This window comes from Equus caballus, chromosome 1, assembly GCF_041296265.1.
Source record: "Equus caballus isolate H_3958 breed thoroughbred chromosome 1, TB-T2T, whole genome shotgun sequence".
NCBI lineage: Eukaryota > Metazoa > Chordata > Mammalia > Perissodactyla > Equidae > Equus > Equus caballus.
Window position 1 is genome coordinate 53,589,958 of NC_091684.1, and position 13,368 is coordinate 53,603,325.

Below are 13,368 nucleotides of genomic sequence, written 5' to 3' on the forward strand. Positions count from 1 at the left end.
CTTTTATACTTTCCTCACCTTTTTCTCTAGTTTTATTTTTTTTCCCTTCACTCTGAATAAAGGTGAGGAAACAGTTGTATGGTCTCTGTCATGTGCAGAGATATAATAATTTAAAAGGTCGTCAATATAATAGATAGTTTCCAAGCCAACAGAGAAAAGCAGAGGCTATAAGGATACAGAAGACCAAAATAAAGGGGGCTGGGGATGGAGGACATATGGACAAAAAAAGATGGTGGTAGAAATGGGTTCGAATATATCAGTAATGAAAATAAATGTAAACAGATTACTTTCTCCTGTTAAAATACAGTCTAAACTGGGGGGGGGAAACTATAAAGAAAGTTATAAAACACGATTGAAAGATAAAAGATAGCCCATGTTAATGGATCAATATTAGTTGATGATTATCAGTTCTTCCCAAATACATCTATAAATTCAGTGGGATTCCAATAGGATTTTTGTTGTTTTTGTTTTCATGGAACCCAATAGACTATCTAAAGTTCATAGGGAAGAGCAAAAGCTCAGGAATCAATAAGACAGCTTTGAAGAACAAGGAAGGAAGACTTGCCCTATTACATATCAAGATTCATTATAATGTTATAGTAATTAAGACAATGTAGTATTGGTGCAGTGATTGACAATATACTTAGTGGAACACAATCAGGAATCCAGAAACTAACCCAGGCATATGTGAAACTCTGATATGACAGAAGTACTATTCAAAATCAGTGGAGAAAGATAGATAATTTAATAAATAGTGGTGTTACAACTTGGTTATCTCTTGCAAAAAAGAATGACGTTATGTTCTTACTTCACAGCAAACTCAAAAATAAATTATAAATAGATTACCTGCCTAAATATGAAAACTAAAACATTTAAACTTTTAGAAGAAAATGTAGGAGAATATCATTATGATTATGATTTGGTAGGAAAGAACTTTTCAGACTCTACAACAAACCGTAGAGAAAACGGTCGATAAATGTAGCCTCACGTACATCTGACATTCATTCTGCATCAAGCATTATTCTAAGCACTTTCAAACTAATTTGTTTATGTCTCGCAACAGCCCTAATAGTACAGGTACTGCTATTATCCCCATTTTGCCACTGAAAACCCTGAGGCTTACAGTTGCAAAATAACTTGCCCAAGGTGGTTATGTAGCTTACTAAGTGAATGGTAGTCCAGCTCTAGAACCAGACCTTAGCCTATATGCTATACCACCTCCCTTTGTTATGACTTACATCTATTATTTTTTACATTTTTTTTAAGATTTTTTAAATTCTTTTCCTTTTTCTCCCCAAAAGCCCCCAGTACATAGTTGTACATTCTTAGTTGTGGGTCCTTCTAGTTGTGGCATATGGGATGCCGCCTCAGCAAGGCCTGATGAGCGGTGCCATGTCCGCGCCCAAGCTTCAAACCAGCAAAACCATGGGCCACCGCAGCGGAGCGCGCGAACTTAAGCACTCAGCTTTGGGACTGGCCCCTATTTTTCACATTTTTAATCAGCTTTATTGAGATAGAATTTACGTACAGTAATTTCGGTGAGTTTTGTCAGATGTGTACACTCATGTATCAGCACCCCTATCAAGATCAAGATTCCCTTTACGCTCTCAACAATGGTAGTTGATTGTCCATTTCTACTACATTCACCATCCCTGACAATAATTTTATCTTTGCCAATCCATATGAAAAAATACCTAATTATTTTAAATATCCCTTTCAGGATATATATTTTTTAAAGCTCTATTTAGAAAACTCATATTATTATTTTCTTAGTTCCTCAGTAGTTCAGGAGCAGAGGAGGAGGGTGTGATGGGGGAAGCCAGCACTAGAATTGTGGCCCAATGAGGGTCAGAAATGCAGCCAGTTTTGTAACATACATAGCTAACAAAGGATGACAGTCAGAAGATACAAAGACTTCTTTAAAATCAATAAGAAAATAGACAATCTAAAAGAAAAATGGACAAGTGAACAAGGCATCTCCTAGAAGAGGAAATCAATGACAACTAGAAATAGAAGATACACAAAACTCATTAGTTTTTGGGAAAATGTAAATTAAAACCACATTGAAATTCCATTTCACACCTTCTAGATTGCAAAAATTACAAAGTCTGAAAATACCAAGTGCTGACAAGGATGGGTAGGCAACAAGATCCTTTTTTGTGATGCCAGTAGGAGGATAAGATGCTGCAACTGCTTTGGAAAACAATTTGACCCTAACTTACAGTGTTAATCCTTCATACACCCTATAACCTAGCAAGTCCACAATTAGGTAGAATTTGGCACATGCACCAGGAAACATTTGCAAGACTTTATAGTAAAGTTCTTAAAGCAGAAATCTACCAAGAGTACCAATTTACATGGACAAAAGAATAAGTAAATAAATGTTAGTGTATTTACATAATGGAATATTATACAGTAGTGAAACTGAATGAGATATCTCAAGCATCAACATGGATGAATGTTAGGAAAATTTTAGTGTTTTTTTAAAAAAACAAGCCAGATATGATTGCATGTAATCTGATACCATTTTAAAGGCCCCAGTATAGGTAAAACTAAACAATATGTAATTTAGAGATATATACATATATGGCAAATCTGTTATTCAACAAAGAAAAGAGAACGATAAACACAAAGTTTAGGCTAGGGGTTAGTTCTGGGGAGTACCCTGGCAGAGGAAGGGGCTCTGGTACAAGGAATGGTATGGGAAGTATTCTACTTTGAAGTTGGATGACTGATTCACTTCATTATGCTTCATAACTTAGAAGTATGTGTCATGTATTTTCTTTATATCAACTTTGACATTTAAAAAATGCTTAACACTTGCAGTGAGTCAGGACCAAGAGATCTACAGTAACTAAAGGGACAAGCTAAGACAACAGGGAGCAGATACCAACAGAAAGGAGATGCTGCCCCATCCCAGCCCATATGCTTCTTCCTGGTGTAGAGGCCAGTTTTAGTGCTTAGCCAGGCCCCAGATGGAGGAAGGGAACGGGCTGCACCTGTCATGAAGAGTATGCTAACAGAAGGCCAGAACCTTTCTGAAATCGCCAGGCAGGCTGTCTCTGGTCCCTTTTTTTCTCAAAGCTGGTCTGAGTCCAATGAAGAAGGTCCAGTTTCTTATTTATCCAAAGGATTTTTGTGCTTCTAGAAGTAGGTACATGGATGGCCATTTAAGAGCTTTTCTTTTTTTCCTCTTATTTTCAGATGGTGGTAGTTCTCTTATCTGTTTGATATGTGGGATATTGCTATAAAAAGTAATTTAGTTTCTAAAAAATGTATAAATTAATGTGCCTTCATTATAGCTACTTCCAGATTAAGACAGGCCTAAGAGATAGCGTTGATGTTGAAATGTAGAATAATATTCTTGACAGCTTCTGCTTTGTGTTCTTAATGATGTTGCTTGTCCATTTTGATAGTTTAGCTGGTCAAAAATATGACATTGCTTGAAATTACCTAATGCCTACCTAAGACTAATTTAACTTTTAGGTTATGTGTTTCAAAGCAGTTACCTGCTATTACAAAGGAGGTTACATTAGTCCTAGAATCTGGGATGGATTTGAACCCATCAATGGGAGATAACGTCTAATACTGACATTTTATAGTACTGTGTAGCTCTGATTCCTTGTGTATGCTGAGCATCATTTGTAGAAGAGGAGGAGAATTAAAAATATTAAATAGAGAGTTGTGTGTTTTCCACGTGGTCAGCATTGCTGTGGGGGTGATCTGGCTAAGACATCTGTCACCCACTGATGGCCAGGATTTATTTGGCCTGTTAGGCTGTCCACTTGTTCCCTTGTCATTCCATGTGCTGTGCTCATTTGGTCAGTAGCAGAGGACACTCAGAGCCTCGCAGCATCTCAGGAACAAGACTGTGAGGCATTAGCTCGTAGATATGCAGATCTATCTATAGAGATTCCCAGTTTGAGAATGCAAAGTAAGTAAATCTACTAGATTTAACTTTAGTCTTTACCCCAGCAGTCTCCCAGAAATACCAACAGGATTGCCAACTTTTTTTAATGTGAAAAATGTTAGCCTCTTTGATTGAGGAATTTTGGAGGAGTCCATGAGAATGATTTAAGAAGAAGGAAATTAGAAGATGAATCATCAATCAGCTTCTGTAACAAGAGAAGGAGTACTGCCCAGAGCCCAATCATGTACAGGTGGGATAAACGAAGTGGATTACTATGGAACATTTCTTACTAAAGATGATTAGAAATTCATGAGATAAAATGGAACTTCTGTAATATAAACAAGAAACCTATTTAAAAGGTTTGGAAGCTGGGTTAAAAAAAAGCCAAAGAAAAGAATGTTAGCCTATAAATGGGCTCTGAAATCAGTGACCGTTTATTCCCTGTATACTCCTAGACGGATTCTTGTCCTAGCCAGACTCCTGTTTTATTATTGTTTTGTCACAGTCTTATGTTTTGCTAAGTTTTAATCCCTCAAACTAATCCTAAGACTTCCCAATAAACAGACAAAATTTCATAACTTTATTCACCTTTGAAAAAGGAGTTTTGTATGATGGAGTACTTTAAAATTATAGCTTTCAACCGAAAAAGCAGTTCTGTAGCTTTACAAATGTTGAAAATTGATGCTCCTATTTAATTTGAGAAATATGATTGATAGAGTGATAGCTTTCACCTCTTAAAAATCTTAAAATTATTTTCGCTATAACTGAACACATGATAAATTGGGTATCTATTTTCATTGAGGTGCTTTGGATTCTTCATTTAGAACAAGAGCTCACAAAGCACTATTCTGTATTTAAAAGTTTTTAAAATGCCTTTCCCAGAACCCCATTCCCAAAGATTCTGACTGACTTGATCTGGGGTGGGGCCTGAACATGCTTATTTTTGAAAGCTCCCCAAGTGATTGGAATGTGCTACCAGGTTTGAAAACCATTACACTGCAGGTTTATGAGATGGAAAACTTGGTGATGATTTTTTTTTTTTTTTTGAGCAATAGTAGTGTCAAGAAACTATCACAGAATTGAGCTGCCAAGCATTGCTACTATTTTAAAACAAGGAAACGAAAGTTGTAAAATATCCTTAGTTTGGATTTCAGCGATTTGATGATATTAAAACAAGGAAATCTGAGTACCTAGAAAATATCTAAAGCTTAGCAATAAGCAACATTAGTGGCCTATAAAGAAGTAATCTTTCCAGATAAACTTGACTGGTCTTTTTAGATTGAATTACAGGAGTATTAGAGGAGAGGAATGTAGTGGAAAGAATGTCTGGATTTTATTACAACATTCTCTATAGTACTTCATGAAATTCAGCTTGGAAATGCACTTCATATTCCTAGCTAGCATTCCCAATGAACAAGTCTAGCAAACAGCGAAACAGCTCATTTGTCGGCTTGGCTGAGTAGCACATTTGCAGCAGTACACATTTATGCTGCCTTAAAAAGACCATTTGTAAACTTGGTCAATATGAGGCTTTATGTTTGCTTTTAGTTAAAGTCATCAAAATCTATCCATGCTTTTAAAGGTTTCCACGGTATTAACATTGTATATTGTGCTATACATCTTTGTTAAAAAAAAAAAAAAACAGGTAATGAAAACGTGGAGGGGGCTGGAGCTGGGAGGAAGCCTGGGGCAGATTTTATCTTTCACAGCAGAAAGACAGATGCTGTTTAGAGTTGAAATGCCAGCCTTTCGTAATCCTTTTCTTAAAGGATAACCGTAGGTCCTGACATTTCTACTGTTGAACTAAAATTTTTATTTATTCTTTCAGTTTTACTTATCGTCTGTTAAATTTAAGTAAAATGTAATTTAGGATTTTTATTTTAAATTCCATATATTTTAAGATCCCATTTTTATATACTTTTCCTCTCAGTCTTCTTTCTCTACAAATAATACAGAAGGAGATGTTTGGATCCTCAAATGTTATTACTGATTATTTCTGGTCAGTGGATCTGAGGGTGAAGTGTACAGTTCTACTTTGTTCTTTTTGATAGTGTTTCTACAATAAATATGAATCATTTCTACTGAAAACATTCTTTAAACAGCTAAACATGTTTCTTTTTATAATCAAATATCATTTAAATCATAGACTAGTTTTAATACAGTTTTCCTCAGAAAAATAAATTCCTTTATTTTATACTCTCAACTTTTAATACCAACCATGAATAAAATCTTTTTCAGTGCTGGTCTTGGAATAGCTACTATGTATACAAAACAAACTGAAATACTAGCCCCCCTAAAATAACTGAAAACCCCCCCAAATTACCGAAATATGTATACCCTTATGACCTGAACTTTGTAAAGTATTTTTTGGGAGGGCTGGTGTGATTACCTCTTATCTGGTAATCCAGATGATTCTAGATTTGCCATAGCATCCTAGAGTTTGCTTACTAAGTAGAATTCACTTTTTTTAAACAATTAGGTGAAAATGAGACATTGTACAAAGCAAAATAAATTTTCCTTGTATTCTGTATTAAAGCAAAAACCAAAGTGGTAGCATTTAAACCCAAATAAGAAGTAATTATTAGTTACAGAAGTACAATCATCTACCAATATATAACTTAACAGAAATTGATGGTCTTTATTCTAACATATTTATTCTATACATAAAATTTTTTTAAGGCTAATAAACTCTGCAGTTATACTGAAAGTTTAAGTTGTTCAAGATCTCATAATAGAGGTATCTCAACAAAGGATAGACGTTTCCTTTTTCCAGCTAAAGTGGCACTGCCCTGTGGCAGCAGCATAAAAATAGTATTCAATTCCCTCCTCAGCCAGCTTTGAAATTATTTTTAAGAAATTGCAATAACTTTTTGGATTCACATTTATTTCAGTTTTTGTGCATAAGGTAAAAACATCAATATTTTTAATGTCAGATTATTCCTAATTTACATAATTGAGAGTTTCATAAAATGCAACCCCACACCATCATTATCCTCTTATTTGAGTCAGTACGAGTGACATCCTACTACTTAGTAGTTGCATGTTACGTGACTTTGCTTCATCGCTAAAATGGTGACAGTTCTGTTCTTGATTAACTCAGGGGGTTGCTGAGAGACACAAATGTGATATTTCGTGTAAATGTCCTTTATATCTGTGTATATGGCCTATACAGGAATATGTTATCAGTCTTTGTTCCTTAAAACACCCCATTTGCTGCATTGCAACAAGGCATTAATAATGAGTATTTCAGAGTTGCAACCCTTTCATTAAAATGTTTTTAGAATTATAAAGAAGGGAAAGATGGAGAAAAACTGGCTTCTGAAATTTATTAGTCTTGTTTTGTTTTATACCTTAATATTCTCTTGACACCAACTTGTAGACCTTATGTAAGGTCACTTTAATAGTTTGACCCTGAGTCTCTGTAGATTACTAACCCTAAACCCTCTAAGTTAGGTAAGACCTCAGCTCTTCACTTCCGTCTCTCTGGGTGCCTTCAAGGGTACAGGATGCCACACATATAGTCGGAGTCACTACCTGCAGCCCTGCAATCCTCCTGCTCCAGCGGTTCCTCGTGCCATTGACGCCACCTTCCTCTGTGCTTTATTATGCCCCCAGTGCTCCCCAGCCATTCATCGGGTAGCGTTTATTTGCCCCTGACTTCCATGCCCTCAGAAGCCTGTGCTTACTGACACCAAAGCCACCTGGAGTTCCTTCCTGCTTTCAGTTATCTGTTGCTATGTAACAAACCACCCCAAAACTTAGTGGCTTAAAAACAAAAGCAGACACACTTTATTATATCTCACAATTCTGTTCTCCATGAAAAGGGACGTTGGCTTTCTTTAATCTTTCTGATGTTGTGATCACGTGGCAAGCTTTTATTGTTTGGAAGTGTTTTTTAAAGCTATTTCATGCATTAGAAGGATTCTGGTATATTAAAGTTTCTACCAATACTAGTAGACCTAAAGTGTTAAATTTAGTGCTGGAATAACAAAATTTGCAGGTGTCATCTTTAAATATTTAACTGACCATTTTTTTCCCCATACGCAAACTACACTTTTTTTCTCTCTTTTTCTCGTTAACTGACTCAAATTCTAGGATGATTTGATTAAGCTGCCTCTATGTGGTCAACAAGAAAGTAAAACTAATTCTAAGTGAAGAGGAAAATATGTAATTTATCCATTTTTAGATGATCATGAGTCATACTAGTAAAAGTAACTAACTTTTAGCTTACTAAAAAGGTTGCTTTGATTGTTAAATGATAAATCTCTTGGGAAACAATCTTACTTAACAGGTTTAAACATTTGGGTGGAAAAGAGAATATATTCTCCAGAAGTGATTTTTTTCTGAGTGATGAATGCAGGCACACATTTATTATGAAACTTTTTCTAGCAAACAATACTTGGAGGAGTGTTCATTTTGTGAATCTTGTTTTTCTGCAGCTAATATGTATATGTGTTTTAAAAAGAAATTGTTGGAATTTGTCCCAACATCTCTTTTACGTCACTCTTCTGAGGAAAGCTGTATGGTATTTAAAGTATAGTACTGTGTGTTGCTAGGGAAACTAAAAACAATATAAATAAATAAAAGGTAACTCTTTGGCCATCAACCAATAACAGAAGCATTTTATGAAAAGAAATTTTTTTAATGAAGCAAATACATTTTAAACAAGTAGGGACTAGATGCTCTCCATAAAATAGGGATGAATCAGAAATGAGGAAAATAACCATCAATCCAAATGAATATAACACTGGGAAATATGGCCATTTTTATATGTATGTTCACATTGAGACCTCTGCTACTGAAAGAAATTAGACTTCTGTTACTGCTTTTTTGACTTTATGGTTTAATAAATTGTGATAAAAAGATATCATTGGGGGCTGGCCCCGTGGCCAAGTGATTAAGTTGGCACGCTCTGCTTCTGCTGCCCAGGGTTTCGCCAGTTCGGATGCTGGGTGCGGACATGGCACCGCTCCTCAGGCCATGCTGAGGCAGCGTCCCACATGCCACAAGTAGAAGGACCCACAACTAAAATGTACAGCTATGTACTGGGGGGCTTGGGGAGAAAAAGCAGAAAAAAAAAAAAGATTGGCCATAGTTCTTAGCTCAGGTGCCAATCTTTAAAAAAATAAATAAATAAGTAAAGTAAATAGAAATAAAACTGTATTAAAAAAAAGAAGATATCATTGTATGTTAAATTGAGAATTAAAATTGCTGATACATATGTTTAAGTGATGATTACAGTTAACCCACCAGAAAAAATACTACTGCTATCATAATTTTCTAATTCTAAATGGCCATTGCAATTCTTTTAAAGGCCATAAAAGAAAATCATAGAACTGTCAGATTGAATATTCTGCACTTTGTCACTTTCTTTTGCCACTTTTTCATTTTCTGGCCTCAGTTTAGGCTATATTTGTATATTAGATTGTGTGTACAAATGATTTTAAAAGAAGAGTTTTTTGTTTTTTATTTTATTCTTTCTGCAATTATTCTTGAGCATCTACTATGTATCAAAGAGTGTTCTAGGCCTTGGGGATACAGAGCTAAATTTAGCACAGTTTTTGTCCTAATGGAACACCCAGCACACAGACAGTAGATGAGAAAGTCAGTGAACATAATATTGTAGGACAACTACACCAGCTAATATTTATGGATTGTGCACCGTGTGTCTGGCATCATTACGTGGGTTAACTCATTTAGTGCTCACAACAAGGTAGTCACTATTATTATTGCATCTGAAAGAAAAGCAAACAGGCACAGAAAGGTTAATGACTTGCCCAAAGTCACACTGCTAGTAGTATCACATTAAGTATGTAGAAGATGCTGTGAGAACAGAGAGGAGAGGTTTCTCACCTAGAGGAAGCAAGGAAACCTTCCAAGAGAAAAATGGCCTTTCTGCTTCCTCCTTGAAGTTATCCTCCTTGAGAAAAGGCCCCAATCAGAGGGAAAACATATGCCAAGCTTAAACACAAAATAACATGACTCACTTGGGAAACAGCAAGTAGTTCGATATCATTAGAGCACGGAGATGCAAAAGATGAGGTTAGAGAAGTCTGAAGAGTTAGATCAATTAGGTCTACCCTCGCATAGCCTGATGAGAAATTATTTCTTTACTGAGAAAGCAGGGATGAACAGTTGAAAGATTTTAAGTAATGCTTTTAATAGAGGGCCTGGGGAAAGTGATGAGGGCAGATAGTCCCCATGAAAAATAAGAAGGGTCCAAATTAAGGCTGAGGTAGGGGTTTGGGACATGGGGACAGATATGAGAGCAATTTAGGAGGGAAATTTGACATAACTTGGTGATTGGATGAGAGGAGGAAGGAGGATTTAGATGCTTGGCTTGGATTATTTGAGTGGGAAGTGTCACCATTTTGTGATGTGGGAAGCATGAGGGGAAGAACAGGTTCAGGGACGGAAAGGAATGATGAGCTGGAGCAACTAACTGCAAGATGTCGAACCAAGAGACAAGAGTGGTCAAAGCACTTTAGATAGGGAAGGAGCACAGAAGTAGATGAGATGTTGGTAATGTTTTTATTTTAATTTGGATATTGGGTTTGCATGTGTTGTTAGACTTCATAACTTGCTTGTGTATTTTATATGTTTTCTCATGTAAATTAAATATTACATAGTAAATTTAAAGTAATATTTGGTAAAACTGCTATGTGAAAAGAAATGCCCTACTCACCTTAGGATTTTGAGAAAACTTCCCAGTTCTCCTCATATATGTATACATTAGGATTTAGTTATATGCCACTAAAGCTAAGACTGTTTGATTTACCTAGTCCTTTCTCCACACATTAAAAATTAAAAATAAGAGCCTGCCCGGTGGCGCAGCAGTTATGTTTGCGCATCCTGCTTTGGTAGACCGGGATTCGCCGGTTCAGATCCCAGGTGTAGTCCTATGCACCACTTGTCGAGCCATGCTGTGGCAGGCGTCCCACATATAAAGTAGAGGAAGATGGGCACAGATGTTAGCTCAGGGCCAGTCTTCCTCAGCAAAAAGAGGAGGCTTGGTGGCAGATGTTAGATCAGGGCTAATCTTCCTCAAAAAATAAAAATAAAAAACAAAAGAACTCTGGGATCAATGACTAATGGGAGAGTCTATCCTCTGTCATGTGTTAGATCAATCTCTATGGCTGTCTTACTTTTAACAAACACAAGGAAGACAGAATTAGCTATTTGGAAAAAATGAAACTTTTTTATATTGCTTATGTTGACTATAGGTCACACTTTATTGTGTTTCTGTTAAAAGATAAAGCATCTTATTTGGAATACATTTTTCATTTATCCCCGGGGGTGGCTTGCAATTTTAAATATGGTAGTTAGGGAAGGCCTCAGTCAACTTCTGTTGACATCTGAGCGAAGACTTGAAGGAGGTGAGGGTATTAGCCCTGCAGAAACTGGGGAAGAACGTCCCAGGGAGGAGCTGACCAAGGGAAGCCTCAAGGCAGGGACTTTGCTCAACACCAGGAGGTCAGTGTGACTGGGCAGAGCTATACTGTGGCCAGATATGTAGGCCATTGTTAACAATATTGGAATTTACTCAAAGTGAGTAGGGTTTTGAGCAGAGGAGTGACATTATCAGATTTTATTTTGAAAGATCTTTCTATCATGGAGAATAGACTATGAAGGGGCAAGGATGGGAGCTTCGAGACCAGTCAGGAGGCTGTTTTAGTAAACCAATGAGAGATAGGTGGTGACTTGGACCAGATTTGTAGCAGTTGTCAGATGATGGATTTATTTTAAAGATAGAACGCAGAGGATTGTTTGACATATTGGCTATGAATATTCAAAGTGATGAAACTAGTTGAGTTCACCTAGGGTGCAAGTATACTAGAGAAGAGAAGAAAATTGACAAGTTATTTCTAAAGTGTATATGGAAATGCAAAGGACCAATGTATATGGAAATGCAGAGGACCATGAATAGCCAAGACAAATCTTGAAACAGAAGAGCAAAGACCAAAAATAGTGGGATGACATTCTTGATCAGATATTAATAGTGGGATGAGTTAATCAGATATCAAGATTTGATATAAAGCTACAGTAATTAAGACTATATGGTATTGGGGAAGGATAGACAAATAGGCCAATGAAAGAGCATAGGAGCTAGAATGAGTCCCACACATATATGGATGCTTGTTTTATGACAAAGGTGACACTGCAGAGCAGAGGAAATGTTGTTATTTACAATAATGGTCCTGTGTCAAGTGGATATCCATATATCCACATAATCATAGCCCCAATTCAGACCATATACAAAAAATCAATTCCAGTCTGATTGTAGATAAAAAGTAAAACAGTAAGGTTTCTAGAAGAAAATACAGAAAAATATCTATGACTTTGAAATGAAAAACATTCTTAAACGGGGGGAGAAAAGCTTTAGTCATAAAAGAGAAGACTGATAATGATAAATTGAAATAGACTAAAATCAACTACTTCTCTTCATAAAAAGGCACCATTAAGAGAGTGAAGAAAGAAGGCAGAATGGGAGGAAATATTTATAATATTTGAAGGTGACAAATGGCTCCTATTCAGAATACATAAAGAAAAGTAGATAAGGGACTTTACACCAAAGAGGGGAGGGGGATGCAAATAGCCAAGAAACCTAGGAAAAGCTGCTCTCACTTCTTTTTCTGGAGTGGTGGCAGCATTATGTAATGCTGAACCACCCTTTATCTTGAGGAAAAGAACTAGAGCTTCCCAAGTCTTCATTTGTACTACTAAATCTTTAGGATTAAATAGGATTGAGACTGTTCAAATTTCATCTAAAATTTGAATGACTATACATTTAAAGAAAATAAAAACTTATTCATAAACATGAGATTACTGTTTTAAGAAAAGCTCTCCTACCATAAGCATCCATAAGCATAAGCAAAATAATATTAGACACACTCATGCATAACTTCTTTATTAAGAGTTAGATGCTTTGGCCTTGCTGGTAAACCTGTCGGTATGGGAGGTGAGGTCAGAAAAATACCAACAAGAACCCTAACATTTCATATCTTAAAAGAAATATGATCACTGGGGAAGAAGAATACAGAAACTATTCTTACACAAAATATGTATTTTCTTATAATGTTTCAAAATTTATTTTGCCTTTTCTTCAAGGATGTAACCTAAAGGTAGAGGCGGCCCCAAGCAGCAGCTATTGATTGTCATAAAAGGAAGGTTTTCATGACATGTCTCTGGGATCCAAGGTAACCAATGTGTGTTTAGCAGGGACTGGAAATGATAAGGATGGAAAAGCATCTGTGTTTAGAATGCTCCAATGAGCAATCAGCACTCTCCTGAGATGACCCTTTACTGTTGCTAGGCACTCATTTCTGTTTCTGGAGTGGGTGGCAACATTATGTAATGCTGAACCACATTTCTATCCTCTTTATATATCTTTGGGGAAAGAATTAGAGCTTCCTAATTTTTTATTTTATAATATTAAATTTGGAGGATTGAATAGAAAT

General features: G+C 36.1%; 1 protein-coding gene across 3 annotated transcripts in view; it reads left to right on the forward strand.

The window, feature by feature from the left end:
* Positions 1-13,368, forward strand: part of REEP3 (receptor accessory protein 3) — a 96,224-nt gene that overhangs the window by 11,102 nt on the left and 71,754 nt on the right. The window contains exon 1 of one of the 3 annotated variants that reach the window (XM_070225739.1): positions 3,790-3,934. The exons of the other annotated variants lie outside the window; for them this stretch is intronic. The gene's annotated coding sequence lies outside the window, so the exon portion shown is untranslated. Of the gene's footprint in view, positions 1-3,789; positions 3,935-13,368 lie in introns of those variants that run through there. 3 annotated transcript variants of the gene reach the window in all.